This window comes from Caretta caretta, chromosome 1 (genome assembly GCF_965140235.1).
Source record: "Caretta caretta isolate rCarCar2 chromosome 1, rCarCar1.hap1, whole genome shotgun sequence".
In the NCBI taxonomy this organism is placed as follows: domain Eukaryota; kingdom Metazoa; phylum Chordata; order Testudines; family Cheloniidae; genus Caretta; species Caretta caretta.
Window position 1 is genome coordinate 133758564 of NC_134206.1, and position 21823 is coordinate 133780386.

At 44.6% G+C, this 21823-nt stretch overlaps 1 long non-coding RNA gene across 1 annotated transcript in view; it reads right to left on the reverse strand.

Moving 5' to 3' along the window:
• LOC125629856 (uncharacterized) overlaps window positions 1-21823 on the reverse strand; it is a 77934-nt gene that overhangs the window by 18302 nt on the left and 37809 nt on the right. Inside the window, exon 2 of the long non-coding RNA XR_007354512.2 lies at window positions 20170-20270. This is a non-coding gene — a long non-coding RNA (uncharacterized LOC125629856). The remainder of the gene's footprint in view (window positions 1-20169; window positions 20271-21823) is intronic.

Sequence of the window (21823 nt, forward strand, 5' to 3'; positions counted from 1 at the left end):
GGTTGCCAACTTTCTAATCGCACAAAACTGAACATCCTGGCCCTGCCCCCTGCACTGCCCCTGCCCCGAGGCCGTGCCCCTTCTCCAAGGCCCTGCCCTCCAACTCATTCCTTCCCCCCTCCCTCTGTCAATTGCTCTTCCCCACCCTTACTCACGCGCTCATTTTCAGCAGGCTGGGCTAGGGGATTCAGAGTGTTGGAGGGGGCTCCGGGCTGGGGCAGAAGGTTGAAGTGCAGGGGAGGGGGGGAGGGCTGTGGGATGGGGCCAGTGATGAGGGGTTTGAGGTGCAGGAGTGCGCTCTGGGCTGGGGGTGTGTGACTGAGGGGTTTGGCGTATGGGAGGGGGTTTGGGCTGGGGCAGGATATATGGGGTCATGAGGGCTCCAGCTGGGGCTGCAGACGCCGGGCTGGTGCCGAGGGGTTCGGAGTGCAGGAGGGGGCTAAGGGTGGGGGACAAGGGGTTGGGGTGCAGGAGGGGGTGTGGGCTCTGGCTGGGGGTGCAGGCTCTGCGGTGGGGCCAGAGATGAAAGTTTTGGGATGCAGGAGGGGGCTCTGGGCTGGGTGTGTGTGTGAGGCTGATGGGTTTGGAGCATGGGAGGGGGCTCTGAGCTGGGGCAAGGGGTTGGGACGTGGGAGTGTGGGGTGTGAGGGCTCCAGCTGGAGGTGTGGGCTCCAGGCTCGTGCTGAGAGATTTGGAGTGCAGGAAGGGACTCGGGGCTGGGGCAGGGGGTTGGCATGTGGGAGGGAGTTCAGGGTGAGGGCTCTGGGATGGAGTTTGGGTGCAGGAGGGGGCTCAGGACTGGGGCAGGGGATTGGGGTGCAGGAGGGGGTGTGGGGTGTGGACTCCGGGAGGGGGCTCAGGGCTGGGGCAAGGGCTTGCAGTGTGGGAGGGGGCTCCAGGCTGGGACGGGGGTTGAGGTGCGGGCTCTGGGAGGGAATTTGGGTGCAGTCAGGGGCTCAGGGCTGGGGCATGGGGTTGGGGTGCAGGATGGGGTGCAGAGTGCAGTATCTGGAAGGGAGCTCAGGGCTGGGGCAGGGGGTTGGGGTGCAGGAGAGGGTGTGGGTTCCAGGTGGCATTTACCTCAAGCAGCTCCCAGAAGCAGCCAGTATGTTCCTGCAGCCCCTAGGCACAGGGGTGACCAGGGGGCTCCATGTGCTGCCCTTGCCTGGGAACCGTGGCCAATGGGAGCTGCGGAGCCGGTGCTCAGGGCAGGGGCAGCATGCAGAGCCTCCCTGGCTGCCTCTGCACCTAGGAGCTGTAGGAACCACAGATTCCAGGAGCCACGCGGAGCCAGGGCAGGCAAGGAGCCTGCCTTAGCCCCACTGCACCACCAACCAGACTTTTAACAGCCCAGTCAGTGGTTCTGACCAGAGCTGCCAGGCATTCCGGTCAAAAACCAGATGCCTGGCATCCTATATGGCTCCTGTTACCAAACTGACTAAGACCCTGCTGGCTTGGGAAATGAAATGAGGCTCAGAAATTGTCCCCTGTGATAGTGGAAACAGCTCTCAAACCGCCAGAGCGTTTTTAAAAAGCCGTAGTAAATTGTAATGGTTTGAATAGTCAAATCTTTATTAAACTTTGAACCTAAAAATACTTTGCAATGGTTGCTTTTAAATATCTTTTAAGAGAATGAATTCAGGCTGTTGACAAGCAAACCAGGTTTGCAATTTAATTTAAGCCCTAATTACTGTGACTGTAAAAACCCCCTTTACAAAAATCAGGGGTTGTAAAAGTGAACATAATGCTGACAGGTTTCAGAGTAGCAGCCGTGTTAGTCTGTATTTGCAAAAAGAAAAGGAGTAGTTGTGGCACCTTAGAGACTAACCAATTTATTTGAGCATAAGCTTTCGTGAGCTACAGCTCACTTCATCGGATGAGGTGAGCTGTAGCTCACGAAAGCTTATGCTCAAATACATTGGTTAGTCTCTAAGGTGCCACAAGTACTCCTTTTCATAATGCTGACAGAGTTGTAATACAGGGGTGCTGCTGCTGCTCAAAGCTGTGGTAAATAATATACACGTAGTATGGTTCCCTTTTCATTCATTCATGCTAGAGAAGCTTTCATACCTTCTAAATGCTAACCATGGCTAATATAGCTTTGGGCTCTTAGAACTAGGCACAAGTTTATATGTAAACTCACTGGGATTGAAGCAAATAGTGAACATTATGCAGCGGGCACATCCAACTCTTTCCCTCTGCATGGGCCCAATCCAATCGCCATTTAAGTCAATGGGAAAACTTTCCTTGAGTTGAGTTGGGCCCACAGGGCAGCCTGCTATTGAAGTTAATGGGGACTTTGCCATTGCCACACAGCGGGAGTAAGACGGGGGACTAAGAAGCCGTTTACTGCAATCCCAGTCTCTTTTTATATCCCATGTGTTATAACTGAAATAGCTGAAGGACTGATATAAGTACTGCTGTGAATGCAGTGATTCCATTACTAGAGCTGAATTTTGGTATGAAACTTTTTTTTAATTCTCTTATTATACAAAGTGCCTTAAAATGAGACTGGCTGGTTCAGTTCCCAGAATTGATGGTTTGCCATGTTGCCATGGTGCTTTCTATTGCTAGCCCTAAATTATCCTGCATGAACATGTCCAACTCCAGAAACCACCTACTTATCTCCACTCACAGATTTCTACCTCTCTTTTTCTGCACCTGCCAGGTCCTCATAGTGGGTTGTTAATCAGGAGGAATGTTGTCTTTTAAAGCAAACTCAGACAGGAAATACTTGTCAGCTTGCAGAGGTTAAAGAAAATGGCTGGGGGGAAAAAACCTTACAATCCTTATTTTCCAGATTTTGATTAGATGTGTCTCTTAGAAGTGGAACCAGAAAGGAAGTTGGAAAGGAAATTCTTTGTCTAGTGGTCTATTATACATACACACAAAGGAAAAGTCAGCAGCGGTCTCTCCCATACACACGTTTAACAAGAGCATGCTAATGTAATAGTCGTTAAGTAGCTGAACACTTTTGACTGAGTATAGGTCTATTTGGATGTTATATTTATCCTATGTCCATTTCATTAAAAAAAAAAAGGAAACAAATGTAAACTTCTGGATACTAACTGAATTCATTCTCTCTCCTGGTCTCAAACTTAGACTTCCACCGATTTTGCCATAAAGCTACAATAAGGCATCTTTATTTTAGTACCAGCAAAGTCTGATTCTGATTTGAAACATTTTGCTCTCATGGAGCTCTGACAGTAGTTTGTTTAAGAACTTATCAATACAAGAGAACTTCGAGCAATACCCACCTACATCACAGTCATACTAAGTAAGTACACTGAAGGAAGAGTACACCCTATCAGAGAATAGAATGACGTCAACACATAGAACAAGGGCTCTCAAAGGCTGTTTAGCAGGACCAGTGCCACAGTTCACCCTACAACTGAAATACACAGAATCCTAAGCCAAGGATGCAGTCAACACAAGAGTATTATTGTGCTCTCCAAACATGTGGGCCTGAGGGAAGAAACAGCAGTGGGAGTTATGGGTAGGATCTGATGTTTTTGTCAGAGAGAATTCCCAGCAAAGAACATGGTTAGCTGTTCCACTTTGAACCTCCACAGGAATTTATTCAGCTCAGAGCCAGATTCATCCTTTTGAAAAAAACCCACATTCTGTAGTTCTCTTTTTTTGACCCACAAGAATTTGACATAATGCTCTGCTGGCATGAAATAACTCACTGAAAGCAAGACTTCATTTTCTTTTTCTTTCCCACAGCAGTCCCCCTGCGGATCAGGAGGGCGAATCTCTTCAAAGGCTCAACCGAGTTTCAGAGGAGTAGCACAGTGATGTACATAAACCTGCTCTGTGACCTTCCACCAAGGCAGAATTAATCAGAATAGAGCTCTTAATAATGAAGAGAAATTAGCTACATGGATTTCAAGTTCAATTATGGTATTTGTGTCTGTAAAACACATTAAAATTGAACATATAGCTTATCTATCCATTTACAAATAACATGGAGGGCAAAGCAGATGTACTATATCTTGTTCCTCTCACTATTTAGATTAGTTGCAAGATGTTTCTGCATCAGTTTAGTGCTGAAAACTCTAAATAAAATGCTTCAGTCAATCCTAATGCAAGATTAACATTTCTAGATCTTACTCTGGAAATGTATAATGAAATCAAGAAGAACTAAATCCCACAGCTTCAGCAAACAAAATCACAATGTGCAGGTTGTTAAAGCACTCTACATCCCCCAACTCCTTCTTTGGAATGACTACTTCTATCCTATTATCAAGAAACCATAGAGAAATTGGTAACAAACCTATACTTTTGAAAAATATTTCTGACTTTATTGATAAAATACAATAAATGGAATGCATATGATGGCTAACATCACTAACTTTGTGAGACAAATATTACATTTTTGCCCCAGCTGTTTTTGCTTTCCAGTGCACAAAAGTTACCAATCCCTGCCCTCCAAAACCTACATGTCACAGTCTTTATTTCATTTGCCAATGCACAAAAATGAAGAACTAGGTAAGCCTTATCAGGCTGATAATATTTAGTTCCCCAGTTCCCACAGCAGAAGCTAGCAGGGTACAAGGCTATGAGGAGAAAGGGAGGAAATTAGCCTGTCACTCCAGGAAGGCAATGGCTACTAATATAAGGAGATGTCTAATCTTAGCAGCTTTTCTGAACAGTTTACAAGAAAAACAATAAAACAGTGGGAAGGAAGGAAAAGGGGACATTGACAGGAATGTCTCTATTAGGATTCTGCTGATGGGATCCCTTCCACTGTGAAGGGAAATGAGAGGGACTTTATGCTTTTATATGGAAAAGAGAGTGAGACACTTGAGCGAATAGGTGTGAGGGGTTGGGGCAAGAGGGCGAGCAGAGTGTGAAAATACGTTTTTTAGAACTTATAAAAATAATCAAGGGGTTGTTTGCAGATAAGCAATTTAACCACCAGTCTCCTTTCTTGAAGCTTTTAACTGATATTTTGTACATGACTCAGCATTTTCTGGGTCTCCACTGTGGAGGCTACAGATGACATTCAGTGACAAACACGTTACTAGAACATTTAAATTTAATTAAAAGATTATTGAAAACATACCAAGCCCAGGATTTCCAAACTATGATAGTAAAAATATAGCATGATAGTAAAAGTAATCGATTTGGACTTTGATATACAATAACAAGTTTATGCATTGATTCTGACATATTTCCATACATACGGCTAAGTAAGCATTTAGCGGTGTGCAAAATAGAATGTGTTCGAGAAGTCATGGGGAGGAGGAAGGATTTATTTATTGGCAGTATTCTACATAGGAGGAATATGAACTTCCAGGTGACTTTTTGTGCATATGATTAATATTCCACGGAGAGAGGTTGTTAAAATTGACGTTTTCTTCAAATAAAAATGTAAAAATTAATTACATCATTCCCAAAAGCATGCACTAAGCAGTGGGTTGTATTCTTGGAACACCAAGAAACACATTTGAGTTTTCCATCAAGTTACTGGCATTTTATTAAAGTGACAGACAGAAATAAATATGTAAATGTACAAAAATGAGTTTGGTTTGATGAAATGGGTAACTTTAAAGAGCTAAAAAAAATAAATAAAAAATAAGCTTGCACACAACCTAACAGTCTTTCTTCAAACAGAAAAGAAGTTAAAGGAACGTAGGAGCAGATCACCTAGTGCTAGAGTCACAAAGAAATTTAGACATGGAGTCACTGAGCATCTAATTTTTAGCATTTAGAAAAGCACTGGGATTCACAAAGCGTGAGTTTGACACCTAGGCTCCCTATGTAATGAATGGGGAGAGACAGTTGCTTTACAATGGGATTCATAAAAGCCAGCAGGCGAGGCAGCTCCCCACCTATGCTAATCAATGGGAGATGCCAAGACATGTCCTAAGCTCCACTCCCTCAAGGAATTTTTTCCTAAGACTTCTACAGCTGCACCACTGTAGCACTTCAGTGTAGACACTTACTACAGTGATAGGAGGGATTCTCCCATCGCTGTTGGCAGTACACCTCCCTGAGATGTGGTAGCTAGGTCAACAGAAGAATCCTTCCATTGATCTAGTGCTGTTTGTGCTGGGAATCCTTCCATTGATCTAGTGCTGTTTGTGCTTAACTACGTCGCTCAGAGGTATGGATATTTTACACCCCTGAGCAATGTAGCTCCATCAACCAAACTTTTGGGTTGCATTAACAGAAGTATAGCATGTAAGTCACGGAAGGTGATAGCATCGCTCTATTTGGCACTGATTAGGACACAGCTGGAGTACTGTGTCCAATTTTGGTCACCACTGCATAGAAAGGATGTAGAGAATCTGGAAAGGACAAGAATGATCAACAGGAGCCATATGAGCAGAGACTGAAGGAACTGGGCATGTTTAGTTTGGAAAAGAGGAGATTAAGGGAGGGACGTGATACTGGTCTTCAAATACTTGAAAGGCTGCCATAAGAAAGATGGAGAAAAACTATTCTCTCTTGCCACAGAGGGCAGGACAAGAGGCAGTGGGTTCGAATTACAGCATAGCAGATTTCAATTAATCTCAGGAAAAACTTCCTAACTATAAGAACAGTAGGACAATGGAACAAACTGCCTACAGAAATTGTGGAATCTCCTTCACTGGAGGTTTTCAAAGAGAAGCGGGAAAGCCATCTGTCTTGGATGATTTAGACCAGGGCGGGCAAAATTTTTGGCCCAAGGGCCACATCTGGGAATTGAAATTTTATGGCGGGCCATGAATGCTCACAAAATTGGGGTTGGGGTATGGGAGGGGGTGAGAGCTCTGGTTGGGGGTGCAGGCTCCAGGATGGGGACAGAAATGAGGAGTTCAGGGAGCGGGAGGGGGCTCCAGGCAGGGGTAGGGGGTTGGGGTGAGGGAACAGGTGCAGGCTCCGGCTTGGGGTGTGGGCTCTGGGGTGGGGCTAGGGATGAGAGGTTTGGGGTGCAGGAGGTTGCTCTGGGCTGGGACCAAGGGGTTTGGAGGGCAGGAGGGGGATCAGGGCTGGGGCAAGGGGTTGGGGCATGGGGAGAGGCTCAGGGGTGCAGGCTCCAAGCGGCGCCTACCTCAAGCGACTCCCAGAAGCAGCGGCATGTACCTTCTCCAGCTCCTATGTGGAGGTGTGGCCTGGTGGCTCTGCACGCTGCCTCGTCTGTAGGCACTGCCCCTCCAGCTCCCATTGGAGCACCGGAGCTGGCCGTTGGAGCATGTAGGTGCCAGAGCAGGGCCATGCTGCGGCTTCCAGGAGCTGCGTGGTGCGGCCCCCAACCCTCTACCCTGGCTAGAGTGCCAGAGCGGGGCAAGCCCCAGATCCCGCTCCCCAGCAGGAGCTCGCGGGCCAGCTTAAAATGGCTCATGGGCCAGATCCGGCCCTCCTCTGTACTTTGCCCACCCCGATTTAGACACAACAAATCCTGTATCTTGACAGACGGTTAAACTAGACGACTCTTGCGGTCCCTTCTAACCCTATGGTTCTATTATTCTATGTGACCCTGGTCTAGCAGATGAGTTCAGAGCATGCTTACTAGATCAGGCCCTTCAGGTGGCATGGGGAAGATATGCGTTGCTCTTCTTGTCTTCTCCCAGTTCATGCATCGCTCTGGGGCTTAGTCATCTGGACGTCTGGCATGGAGCTGCAGTCTACATGCCGAAAGGCAGAAACGTATATGCCTAGGGAACTTCTATTGCAAAAATTTATGTGCCCGGAGTGATTAGGTGCCTACCAGGTTTCACAGCTGCTGAATGAGGGCTTTATGAATCCCAGTGGGGCCTGATTCTGGTATTTAGGTTTCTGGAATCTAGACATCTAAAGTAGCAATTAGGCACCTAAGTCCTTTTGTGAATCTAGCTCCTGGTGTCTTGTATTATATGAAATGATGAACATAAGAACGGCCATACTGCGTCAGACCAAAGATCCATGTAGCCCAGTATCCAGTCTTCTGACAGTGGTCAATGCCAGGACCCCAGGGGGAATGAACAGAACAGGTAATCATCAAGTGATCCATACCCTGTCACCCATTCCCAGATTCTGGCAAACAGAGGCTAAGGACACTATCCCTGCCCATCTTGGCTAATAGCTATTGATGGACCTATCCTCTATGAATTTATCTAGTTCTTTTTAAACCCTGTTATAGTTTTGGCCTTCACAACATCCTCTGGCAAGGAGTTCCATGGGTTAACTGTGCGTTGTATGAAAAAATACTTCCTTTTGTTTGTTTTAAACCTGCTGCCTATTAATTTCATTTGGTGACCCCTAGTTTGTGTGTTAGGAGAAGCAGTAAATAGCACTTCCTTATTTACTTTCTCCACACCAGTCATGATTTTATAAACCTCTATCATATCCCCCACAGCTCAAAAGTCCCAGTCTTCCTAATCTCTCCTCATATGGAAGCCATTCCATACCCCTAATGATTTTGGTTGCCCTTTTCTGTACCTTTTCCAATTCCAGTATGTCTTTTTTGAGTTGGGGTGACCACATCTGCACACACTGTGTGGGCATACCATGGATTTATATAAAGGCAATATGATATTTTCTGTCTTATTATCTATCCCTTTCTTAATTATTCCCAACATTCTGTAAGCTTTTTTGACTGTCACTGCACACTGAGTGGATGTTTTCAGAGACCTATCCACAAAGACTCCAAGATCTCTTTCTTGAGTGGTAACAGCTAATTTAGACCCCATCATTTTATATGTATAGTTGGGATTATGTTTTCCAATGTGCATTACTTTGCATTTATCAACACTGAATTTCCTCTGCCATTTTGTTGCCCAGTCACCCAATTTTGAGACTTCCTTTGGTAGCTCTTTGCAGTCTGCCAGGGACTTAACTATCTTGAGTAGTTTTGTGTCATCTGCAAATTTTGCAACCTCACTGTTTACGCCTTTTCGTATCATTTATGAATATGTTGAATAGGACTGGTCCCAGTACAGACCCCTGGGGGACAACACCATTTACCTCTCTCCATTCTCAAAACTGACCGTTTATTCCTACCCTTTGTTTCCTATCTTTTAACCAGTTACCAGTCCATGAGAGGGCCTTCCCTCTTATCGCATGACAGCTTATTTTGCTTAAGAGCCTTTGGCAAGGAACCCTCTCAAAGGCTTTCTGAAAATCTAAGTACACTATATCCCCTTTGTCCACATGCTTGCTGACCCCCTCAAAGAATTCTAGTAGATTGGCGAGGCATGATTTCCCTTTACAAAAACCATGTTGACTCTTTCCCAATGTTCATCTATGTGTCCGACAATTTTGTTCTTTACTATAGTTTCTACCTGTTTGCCCAGTACTGAAGTCAAGCTTACTGGCCTGTAATTTCCAAGATCACCTCTGGAGCCCATTTTAAAAATTGGTGTCACATTAGCTATCCTCCAGTCATTTGGTACAGAAGCTGATTTACATGATAGGTTATAGACTACAGTTCTGCAATTTCACATTGGAGTTCCTTCAGAACTTTTGGGTGAATATCACTTGGTCCTGGTGACTTGTTACAGTTAGTTTATCTATTTGTTCCAAAATCTCCTCTACTGACACCTGGGACAATTCCTCAGATTTGTCACCTAAACAGAAGGGCTCAGGTTTGAGAATCTGCCTCACATCCTCAGCTGTGAAGACTGATGCAAAGAATTCATTTAGTTTCTCTGCAAAGCCTTATCATCCTTGAGTGCTCCTTTAGCATATTGATCATCCAGTGGCTCCTGGTTCTCTAACAGGACACCTGCCTCTAATGTACTTACATTTTTTTTTTGCTATTACTTTTTGAGTCTTTGGCTAGCTGTTCTTCAAATTATTTTTCTGGCTTTCCTAATTATATTTTTACACTTCATTTGCCAGAGTTTATGCTCCTTTCTACTTTACTCACTGGGATTTAACTTCCACTTTTTAAAGGGTGCATTTTTACCTCTCACTGCTTCTTTTACTTTGTTGTTTAGCCATGGTGGCACGTTTTTGGTTCTCTTACTCTGTTTTTAATTTGGGGTTTTCATTTAAGTTGAGCCTCTATTATGGTGTCTTTAAAAAGTTTCTATGCAGCTTGCAGGGATTTCACTTTTGGTGCTGTACCTGTTAATTTCTATTTAACTAACCTCCTCATTTTTGTCTAGTTCCCCTTACTCAAATTAAATGCTACAGTGTTGGGCTGCTGTGGTGTTTTCCCCACCACAGGGATGTTACATTTAATTATATTATGATCACTATTACCAAGTGGTCCAGCTATATTCACCTCTTGGACCAGATCCTGCACTCCACTTAGGACTAAATCAAGAATTGCCTCTCCTCTTGTCAGTTCCAGGAGTAGCTGCTCCAAGAAGCCGTCATGTAAGGTGTACTAAAGGATACTTGGATTAGATGTTCTGACATCAGGTAACATGCCTGACCTTCTCAAGTGTAAATCATTTTGACTTCTTCATACTGTGACAGGTTGGACCCCTTAGGATGCCACCTGATGTGCTGAGATACCACTGAACCTGCCTGTTATGCCAGCTGGGACACCCTTTTTACCTGCCTTGCTGAGCTAAGGTATTAAGCCTCCCCCAGCAAACACACAGGCAGGGCCACACCCAGCTGCAGAACGAAACAGACACAGAGCAGTTCTGGGAAGGCTCAGCTTAAGGGACTTGCCCCAGCACTCAGGTGTCCACCTCCCTTGAAGTTCAGACCCAAAAGTATATTATGAAATCCGCCTCCTCCCTCAATGTGGAGGAAGATATGCACAGCTTCTCATCCACCCTGTTAGAAATGACAGAAACTGGGTTTAATAATAAACAAAACAAATTTTATTAACCATAAAAGGCAGATTTTAAGTGGTAAATGGGGTAACAAACAGAACAAAGCAGATTACTAAGCAAATGAAACCAAACATGTAAACTAAGCTAGTTTCACTAAAGAAATTGGTTACAAATAGTATTTCTCTCTCTAGATATTGTTGCAGGCAGATTATAGAAAGTTTTCAGGAGCCTAATATAATGGAGCTGGTACATTGAGTCCAAGGCTGCTACCTAACACAAAACATTAAAAGATCACTTAGCAGACATGGTCTAACAACCTGAATGATATCCCTCCCTCCATCCCTCAAAATAAGAATTAATTCAATCATTGCTTATTGAGTGACTGCCATCTATTTTTAGGAAAAAATATACCTTAACTGGGTCAATCTTTGTTATGAAGGAGGGTTTTTAAGCCAGTGTTATTTGTTTCTTTCATTACATGTGTAGGAACTGAGAAAGGGGTGTCCAATAAAAATGGAAATGAGATACTCATGAGCAGGGAAATAAACCAAGTTCATCAACTCAGAAAACAAGGCAATGGGTATCCTCAGCCTATTTGACTCAGCCAAGATAATTGCTTTCTGCAGTGAACATTCATAAAGGAACCCCCAACCACCTCATCTGTTCCCCAAAATAAGGTCTTGCTACATCCTGTCAAAGAGATATCACTGGAATCAGTGCTCAGGAATGTGGAATTGCTATACAGAATCAGGTCAGTAGTTCATTTAGGCCAGCATTTTGGCATTGACGGTGGTCACTACACAATACTCACAGAAAAGTGGGAGCAACCCTGCAGTAGGTAATTAGGGGAATTATCTATGCCCAGGGAATCTAATCCACAACAGTTAGCAGTTGGTTTATGAGGATCCAAAGCCTGAGGATTTATGTCCCTTCCAAAACTCTTGTTTATTTATGTAACTTACTATAACTCTGTACATTCCATACAAATGTCTAATCCTTCTTGAAACCCTGCTAAGCTCTGAGCCTCCAATGATACTTTGCAGCAATAAGTTCCAAAGGTTAGTTATGCATTGTGTGAAAATTTACATCATTATTCTTTATGCTAAATGTTTTACGATTTATCCACAGTAGCTAACTTGGACAACAAATTTGGAAACTAAGATTTCAATTTTTGAAAATAATGATAAAATGGGAGGTACAACAAGGAATAGGAACTAATTCAAACCCTGTGAAGTACAGTGTAAATGCAACTGAGACAAGACTAGGAGTTGACAGAGGGAATGTTTGCTCCATACTGCAAGATGGTGTGGAAAACACCTAGAAGTTGTCAGAAAAAAACCCCTCAAAAACAATAACCTAAGACTTTCTATCCAGTTGTTGCTGGATGAGGCGAAGCAGATAAGCAAGGAGATGCATTGACATTGTTAATGGAAATTAAAATAAATCAAAAGAAAGGGTGTGAAAATAATGCTGTATTGCACTGGCAGCTATGCATTGGATGTGAAATATTACCCTTAGCAAGAGGCAGAATAAGCAATCAGGATGACACTAGAGATCCAAGATTTACATTGTGAAAAATGGCTAAGGAAGAAGGGCTTAATTTTATGGGCAAGAAAAGACTCAGAGGTGCAGTTTGAAAAAATTCTGAAAAGAATTCATTACTCTGACTCAGATAAATTATTCCTGCTACCAGTAGTCAGAACAGGAAGGTAGAAAATAAGGTTTAGGGAACTGGGAGCAAAGTGAGAAAAGCCCAGTGCATGCAAACAAGAATAAAAGTCTCAAACAAGTTCTTAACATGGCATTTTGAAGGAGGCAGAGAGGAAAATAAAGACTAACTGAACAGACCTAATGGACTTTCTCCTGTTATCGTTTTACAGAATGCACCAAAAAAAAAAATCATAATATTTCCATTGTAATTTTATTTTTTATTCTTGTTTTTTTGCATGAGAAACAAAACAATTAGTCAGATAATCTATAACAGGGATGGGCAACTTTTGGCACATGGCCTGCCAGGGTCCAGCATATTCCTCGCTTCCCGCATCCCCCATTGGCCTGGAGCAGAAAAACGTGGCTAGTGGGAGCCGCGATCGGCCAAACCTGTGGACACGGCAGGTAAACAAACTGGCCCGGCCCGCCAGGGGGCTTACCCTGGTGGGCCGCATGCCAAAGGTTGCCGATCCCTGATCTATAAAATTAAATATGTACTTTACAAGAACTTATTTTTCTTTTTTGCACGTTTCTCTGATGCAGTACAAATACTCAAAGAGTAATTATCAATAGTTCACTGTCAAAGTGGGAGGATATATCTAGTGGGTGGTCCCACGCTATTCAGCATATTTACTAATAACTTGGATAATGGAGGGGAGAGAATGCTTATAACATTTGTGGATGACACCAAACTGGAAGGGGCTGCAAGTATTTTGGAGGACAAGATTAGAATTCAAAACAGCCTGGACAAATTGGAGAATTGGTCTGAAATCAACAAGAAGTCTTTAAACCATGATTTGAAGACTTCAAAGCTCAGACATAGGTGAGAGGTTTATTGCAGGAGTGGATGGGTGAGATTCGGTGGCCTGCATTGTGCAGGAGGTCAGACTAGATGATCATAATGGTCCCTTCTGACCTTAATATCTATGAATCTAGATGAAATTCAGTAAACACAAGTGCACAGTACTACACTTAGGAAGGAAAAAAAAAAGTCAAATGCAGAACTACAAAATGTGATGGGGTCCCAGAGCCTGGGCTCCAACCCGAACATCTTCACTGCAGTTAAACAGCCCCCTAGTCTGAGCCCTGTGAGCCCAAGGCAGCTGACATCGGCCAGCTGCAAGTTTTTAATTGCAGTGTAGACATATCCTAAGGCTCTATGTCCTTTTCCTGTTAAATCAATTCTGTTGAACTCAGTGGAACAGAAACTAGTGCAGCAGCTAGAAGTCTGAGAGGAGCACAGACACACTGTGATCTCTTCAGTAGTAATGCTGACTAGCCATTCAGACATGGCAACTTGCAGTCATTCACCTCAGAATTTTGCAAACCTTACTTTGCATCCCCTTTAGCAGGGGTTCCCAAACTGTGGTATGCATACCCCGAGGGGTATGTGAGATATCTCTGTAGGATATGTGGGAGAATTGTGTAATGGTGGATTTTATTTATTAATTGTTTTATTGATTGCATTTCCATTATAGGCTAGTCAGACAAAGCTTTAAAACTCTGTGGGAATTTGTTATATAAAATAAGGTAGTTAATTTACTTCAAGATGTAACATTGAGAACACAGATACACAGAGATCCTGATGTACACAGCCCTGACCTCCAATCACTGTACAATATAGGTTCAGTTGCCTTGTAGCTATCCAGTCTAACTAAGCTCAGAACTTAGAGTTTCTTCCCCCCCCCCACAGTTCTATATATCGCACTATATTGTATGTAACAGTGAAATGTGGACAGATGGCTAAAGACAGGTAGTATTAAGAAGAACACATGAAATATTAGCAATGAGAAGGGTCGGGGTACACAGGCAGCTAGTCGATCTGGAAAGGGATATGTAGGAAGAAAAGTTTGGGAACCTCTGCCCTAAAGTGCTTGAACTCTAGAGGGCAAGGTATTTTAGGCATAAGCAAGACTTCCCAGTGTTAACCCTAAGGGATGAGGTTGCTAATTAGAAAAGCTTCTATTACATTTTGGAACTTAAGACTGTAACTCATTGTGTAGATTTACCTGCTTTAATCTTGTAAATAGCCCTTATTCCTTTTCTTAGTTAATAAATCTTTAGATAGTTTATTATAGGATTGGCTATAAGCATTGTCTTTGATGGTGAGATCTAAGTTGCAATTGCCCTGACATAAGTGACTGGTCCTTTGGGACTGGATGTAACCTGAACATCGTTGTATTTTTTGGTGTAAGGGACCATCTACAACAAAGGCAAGCTTGCCTAGGTGACAAGAGAGATCAGAGTACTTTAGGGGACTGTCTGTGACTCCTTGGTTAGGCTGTTACAGTACCTGAGAAATTTACACTCAATACTTGGTTGGTGAAATCTAAGTATAGAACTCACAGCCAGTTTTGAGTTTGTGCTCTGCTTCTTAATAGTCTGCCCTGAGGTTGGTACTCATACCTGCAGGATAGTTTGACGTATGTATCCAGTGATGAGCTGCCAAAATCTTAACAACCAGTTCCCTCCTCACCCCACTAGGGGGTCATGGCCCACCCCTGCGCCCCGGGACTCCTGCCCCATCCAACCCCCTGCGTTCCTTGATGCCCCCCCGGAACCTCTGCCCCATCTACCCTCCTCCCCTGTCCCCTGACTGCCCCCAGAACCAGGCAGGAGGGTCTTGTGGGCCACCAAAGTGGGTGCCCACCCCGCCCCTAATAGCCAGAGAGACCTGCCGGGGGGCGAGGTGGGGAGTCCCGGAGGTGCTTACCTGGGGCAGCTCCCAGGAAGCATCCGGTAGGTCCCTCTGGTTCCTAGGGGCGGGGGAGCGTAGCTAGGGGGGGAGCAGGGGAGTGGCTGCTCCCCCCACTGATCACATCAAAAGTGGTGCCTTAGGCACCAACTCTGTGGGTGCTCCGGGGCTAGAGCACCCACAGGGAAAATTTGGTGGGTGCTCAGCAGCTCCCCGCCCCGCGCCCGGCCCCAGCTCACCTCCGCCTCTGCCTTGTCCCCTGAATGTGTCGCCCCGCTCTGCTTCTCTGCCCCCTACTCCCCGGCTTCCTGTGAATCAGCTGTTCGCGCAGGAAGCCTGGGAGGGCTGAGAAGCAGGCGGCAGCTTCGCACTCAGGCCCAGGGAGGCAGAGGTGAGCTGGGGCGGGGAGCGGTTCCCCTGTGCCTGCGCCTCCCCCCCCCCCCGCGTGCCGCAGCAGGTAACGACAGCCCTCCTCACCCCCCCACCCCCACTCCAGCTCACCTCCGCTTCGCCTCTCTGGGCCTGAGTGCAAAGACGCCGCTTGCTTCTCAGCCCTCCCAGGCTTCCTGCGCGAACAACTGATTCATGGGAAACCTGGGGAGGGGGAGGTGGGGAGGTGAGGGTGGAGAAGCAGAGCAGGGCGGCGTGTTCAGGGGAGGAGGCGGAGGCAGACCGGAGGTGAGCTGGGGCCGGGTCGGGCCGGGCCGGGCCAGGCGCGGGGCAGGGTAGGGAGCTGCCAGTGGGTGCTCTGCACCCACCAAATTTTCCCCGTGGGTACTCCAGCCGTGTATGGGCGCCTTAGGTGCCACTTTTGGCCAGTTGTTAAATTTAGAAGCCCTTTTGGAACTGGTTTTCTGGACAACCGGTTCTAAAAGGGCTTCTAAATTTAACAACCAGTTCTAAAAGGGCTTCTAAATTTAACAACCGGCTCCAGCTCACCACTTTATGTATCTGATCCAAGATATTTTACATGGAAAACATAGCTTTGAAAATAATATTTTAAAAGTTGATAATACCCATAATGAGAGATATTTAATGTGACCATTTAATTGGGAATAACTAAAACAAATTAGGTCTAAGTCAATCTTCCATCTCTACACCAAATTTATAGTTCCTTTATGTGGGATATGGCAAGAGTATGGCAAGAGACCACCCTGGCTTAACCAGGAGATCTTCAATGATCTAAAAATAAAAAAGCATCCTAGAAAAAGTGGAAAGTAGGTCAAATTACAAAGGATGAATATAAACAAATAACACAAGTATGTAGGGACACTATTAGAAAGGCCAAGGCACAACATGAGATCAAACTAGCTAGAGACATAAAGGATAACAAGAAAACATTCTACAAATACATTAGAAGCAAGAGGAAGACCAAGGACAGGGTAGGACCATTACTCAATGAAGGGGGAAAAAACAATAACAGAAAATGTGGAAATGGCAGAGGTGCTTAATGACTTCTTTGTTTCAGTTTTCACCAAGAAGGTTGGTGGTGACTAGACGTCTAACATAGTGAACACCAGTGAAAATGAGGTAGGATCAGAAGAGGCTAAAATAGGGAAAGAACAAGATGTCTTCAAGTCACCAGGGCCTGATGAAATGCATCCTGGAATACTCAGGGAGCTGACTGAGGAGATATCTGAGCCATTAGCAATTATCTTTGAAAAGTCATGGAAGACGGGAGAGATTCCAGAAGACTGGAAAAGGGAAAAGATAGTGCAAATCTATAAAAAGGGATATAAGGACAACCTAGGGAATTACAGACCAGTCAGCTTAACTTCTGTACCCGGAAAGATAACAGAGCAAATAATTAAGCAATCAATTTGTAAACATCTATTGGATAATAAGGTGATAAGTAACAGTCAGCATGGATTTGTCAAGAACAAATCATGTCAAACCAACCTGATAGCTTTCTTTGACAGAGTAACGAGCCTTGTGGATGGGGGGGAAGTGGTAGACATGGTATATCTTGACTTTAGTAAAGCTTTTGATACTGTCTCACACGACCTTCTCATAAAAAAACCTAGGGAAATGCAGCCTAGATGGAACTACTATAAGTTGGGTGCAAAACTGGTTGGAAAACTGTTCCCAGAGAGTAGTTAGCAGTGGTTTACAGTCATGCTGGAAGGAGATAATGAATGGGGTCCCACAGGGATCAGTTCTGGGTCTGGTTCTGTTCAATATCTTCAACAATGATTTAGATAATGGCATAGAAAGTACACTTCAAAGTTTGCGAACAATACCAAGCTGGGAGAGGTTGCAAGTGCTTTGGAGGATAGGACTAAAATTCAAAGTGATCTGGACAAACTGGAGAAATGGTCTGAAGTAAATAGGTTGAAATTCAATAAGGACAAATGCAAAGTACTCCATTTAGGAGGGAACAATCAGTTGCACGCATACAAAATGGTAAATGATGGCCTAGGAAGCAGTACTGCGGAAAGGGATCTGGGGATCATAAGGGACCACAAGCTAAATATGAATCAACAGTGTAACGCTGTTGCAAAAAAAAGTGAAGAAATAATTCTTCCACTCTACACTTCTGCACTGATTAGGCCTCAACTGGACTAGTGTGTCCAGTTCTGGGCGTTCCATTTCAGGAAAGATGTGAACAAATTGGAGAGAGTTCAGAGAAGAGCAACAGAAATAATTAAAGGTCTAGAAAACCTGACCTATGAGGGAAGATTGAAAAAACTGGGTTTGTTTAGTCTAGAAAAGAGAAGACTGAGAGGGGACATGATAACAGTTTTCAAGTAAGTAAAAGATTGTTACAAGGAGGAGGGAGAAAAATTGTTTTTCTTAAATTCTGAGGATATGACAAGAAGCAATGGCTTTAAATTGTAGGGAGGTTTAGATTGTACATTAGGAAAAACATCCAGTCAGGGTGGTCAAGCACTGGAATAAATTGCCTAGAAGGTTGTGGAATCTCCAACATTGGAGATTTTTAAGAGCAGGTTAGACAAACACCTGTCAGGAATGTTCTGGATAATACTTAGTCCTGCCATGAATGCAAGGGACTGAACTAGATGACCTCTCAAGGTCCCTTCCAGTCCTATGATTCTATGATATTTCAATCTTACAAGAAAGGCATTGGTGGGGCTAACTTGGCCTCACTTGAATTTAAATGTGCTTAAGTTTTTATAGAAACTACATCTCCCTATGGCTGGAATATTATTTTTCTAACCTGACTTTTCAGGGGCTGTATGTATGTGCATTTGGATGAGATGCCTCTGATTTACTCTGTAACACTTCATTGGTTGAAAAAAAATAATGGAAATTTAAATATACGTATTAAAATTATGAAAACTTTGAAATATGAAGCAAACTGTAAGCCAGATATCATTTACAGAACTCTGGAGTAATACCTAAGAGGACAAATAATTTCAGATTTGCACCAGTATAACTAAGACCAGAATTTGCCTCACCCTGCTTTGTAATTTTTGGTTAACATATTTGTGAAGCTCCAGTCTTAAATAAGCTCCTGAAGCTTTCCCATATTATGCCAGGAATGAAGTGAAAACAGTCTGAGGAAAATTCCCCCTTGTGGAGAGGTCAGTTAGGCCCACATGCTACTTAAACCTTATGGAGTTAAAGTTTGCACCAAGTTTATTAGCATTCAGCACTGTGAATTCCCAAACATGAGTAAGATAGATAAAGTAACAACCACAAGAATAGAAAGTGTTTTGTAGATCTGACTTTTCACTTTATCTAGCAGGCCTTTTTTTCAAATCCATTAGTAGTTTGAGGCAAACAGCTCAGCAATAGCAGAAAAGTATCTGTTAGGGTTGCCAACTTTCTAATCAAACAAAACTAAACATCCTAGCTCCGCCCCTTCCCTGAGGCCCCACCCATTCCCCAAGGTGCCGCCCCCCTGCTCACTACATTCCCCCTTCCTCCATGGCTCGCTCTTCCCCACCTGCACTCACTTTCAGTGGGCTGGGGCAGGGGGTTGGGGTGCGGGAGGGACTGAGGTCTCTAACAAGGGGTGCGGGTTCTGGGGTGGGGCCAGAAATGAGGGGTTCAGGGTGCAGAAGGTGGCTCCAGGCTGGGGCAGGGGGTTGGGGTGCAGGAAGGAGCTCCAGGCTGGGGGGGTGGGGCCAAGGGATTTGAAGTGTGGGAGGGGGCTGCAGGTTGAGGCAGGGTGTTGGGGTGTGGGGAAAGGGATGTGGGCTCTGGACTGGGGGTGCAGGCTCTGGCATGGGGATGAGGGATTTGGGGTACAGGAGGGGGCTCTGGGCTAGGGAGTGTGACAGAGGGATTCAGAGTGTGGGAGGGGGTTTCAGGTTGAGGCAGGGGGTTGGGGTGCAAGAGGGGGTGAGGGCTCCGGCTCGGGGACGGGCTCTGGGGTGGTGCCGTGGATGGGTCTCAGGGTGTGGGAGGGGGCTCTGGGCTGGGGCAGGGGATTGAGGCTCAGAGTTGGAGCACAGATTTATCTTGGGCAGCTCCTGGTCAGCAGCGCAGTGGGGCTAAGGCAGGCTTCCTGCCTGTCGTGGCTCCGCACTACACCCTGGAAGCAGCCAATAGGAGTGCAGAGCCGGTGCTCGGGGCAGGAGCAGCGCATGGAACCCCAGGCCCCCGGCCTAGGAGCCGGACCTGCTGGCCACTTCCAGGGCACAGCATGGAGACAGGACAGGTAGGAACTAGCCCTGCAGCACCATCGACCGGACTTTTAACGTCCCAGTTGGCAGTGCTGACCGGAGCTGCCAGGGTCCCTTTTTGACCGGGCTTTCCGAAAACTGGACATCTAGCAACCCTAATATCTGTGCACGACGAACATATTATAGTAAAGGATATGAGAGTTTGTACTTGACAGACAGTTGTTTTACAAAGAATATAACAACATATTTTTCTTTCTTCCATCCTGTATTTATATATGGATGGTTTGTTTATATTTCTGAAAGCCTTAGAGCCCAGAATAACAAAACAGGGCCTAACTGAAAGGATTATTATTATTTGAGGATTATTTGATTTGTAAGCAATAGGATTGTGCAACCATCCCCTCTAGGAAGGCGTCACTTTTGTTTACTAGTCTAGGAAGAGATTTTGGAGCTTTCCCAAGAATCTTACCTTAGGATGAGTCTGCATTAAGGAGAGGTTTGTCCTGCGTGGCTAGAAGTGAGCCCCTAGGCCACCAGGAAGCTGTTTGCTGCTTCTCTTATTGGATGCACCTGATAGAGGAGAGAATGTAAACATTCATGAGAGTTTGGTAGGGGGTGCTCAGAGATCCAGATAGGGAAAACTGCACTGAGAAAACACAATTAGAGAACTTAAATAGGGGAAGTTCTGCCTGGAGTTAGAGTTAACAGAAAAGTCCTGGACTGAGAGAGCTTTCTTCAGTGTACTAGGTTTGTAGGAGGTATGTATGCATTGTCAGTGTGTACTTTTTCTCACAATCTGTATGTATAGGCTCAGAAAACCTGATTAATTTCTTTATCATGGTTTTATATGATCATGATCTTTTCCCCTGTTGATGATATTAAAAGTTCTATTTATATTTTAAGTTCTGTTTTGGGTAAAAGTTAATAGGGAAGTTTGGCCTGAGAAGCTGCCAAAAAACCCAATACCAGCAGACTCAGAACAACCCCCAAAGCCACCAGGGTTAGCATAAGATTAATTGATACACAGTCAATTTTATGACAAAAAGAAGCATCTAACTTCAGGGAAGATGCTCTCTGGATTTATTCTTTTCAAATGCAAAGTTAGGAATAAACTATGGTGACCAACTTCTCACCTTTTCAGTAGTCTCTACATTTTTGACTTCTAGGAATGTTAAGAAAATTCCAGGAAACTGGAGAATCAGCTCCAAAAAATGCACTAGCTCCATATTTCCCCTCCCGACTCATCCCTCTCCTGATATAGAGTCAACCAAACTTTCCAAACAATGATTTTCTAAAATCTTTCTCTAGCTCCTCCAGCAAAAACTGAACTAGTTTGGCCTGATTTTCCCCCCAGCACCCTTGTGCCGATTGAAATGATGAGTCTCATTTCATTCATTCAACTGTAATGACATTTGCTCTATTTGCAGGCCAAGCTGAAGCTTTCCTCCTGCAGATGGCATCAAATGAAGGCTCATGATGCCATGTGGCATCTGTGAAGCTGAGAAAGTATGCCTGTAGATCTTTGAAAGAAACTGTACAGGAAGATTAATACTAAAGTGCTCAGCACATTTCCCTCTCCTTCCCTCTATCCTCGGTAACCGTGCTGAATTTGTGCACTGAGCCCTTCTAAACAGCAATTTTTTAGTGTGTGGGTATGTAAAAATAAATAACTAAACAAATAGTGGAATACCTACTTTGTCTAATCATGTAAAATGTTTATTTTTTAATATTTTCTGAATGTCCATTGTCTGTTGAGGGGAGTAGAGAGCACCATGAATGAACTTCATGTAGGGAATGCACAAAGGAATAGATCCACAAAGGGACTTAAATGTCACACTGCTCAGCATTGCAAAGCCTGAATTTTAGGTGCCCTGGCAACCAGGGGAATCCACAGCCCGTGGTTAAGTGCCCAGGCTCCCTATACGATACATAGGTTTAGTTAGATGCCTAACCAAAAAATTCATTGATGGCAGCATGTTGAGAGGGGAAGTGGCCTAAAGCAGCCAGCAGGAAATGCTGAGGAGAAGGATGTGGACCCTGGCCCCTCAAAGATAAAGTAGTTAGATATGTAACTCCCTGGTGCCTATGTTTGGAAGTCACAGCTGTGAATTCTCACCTGGAGC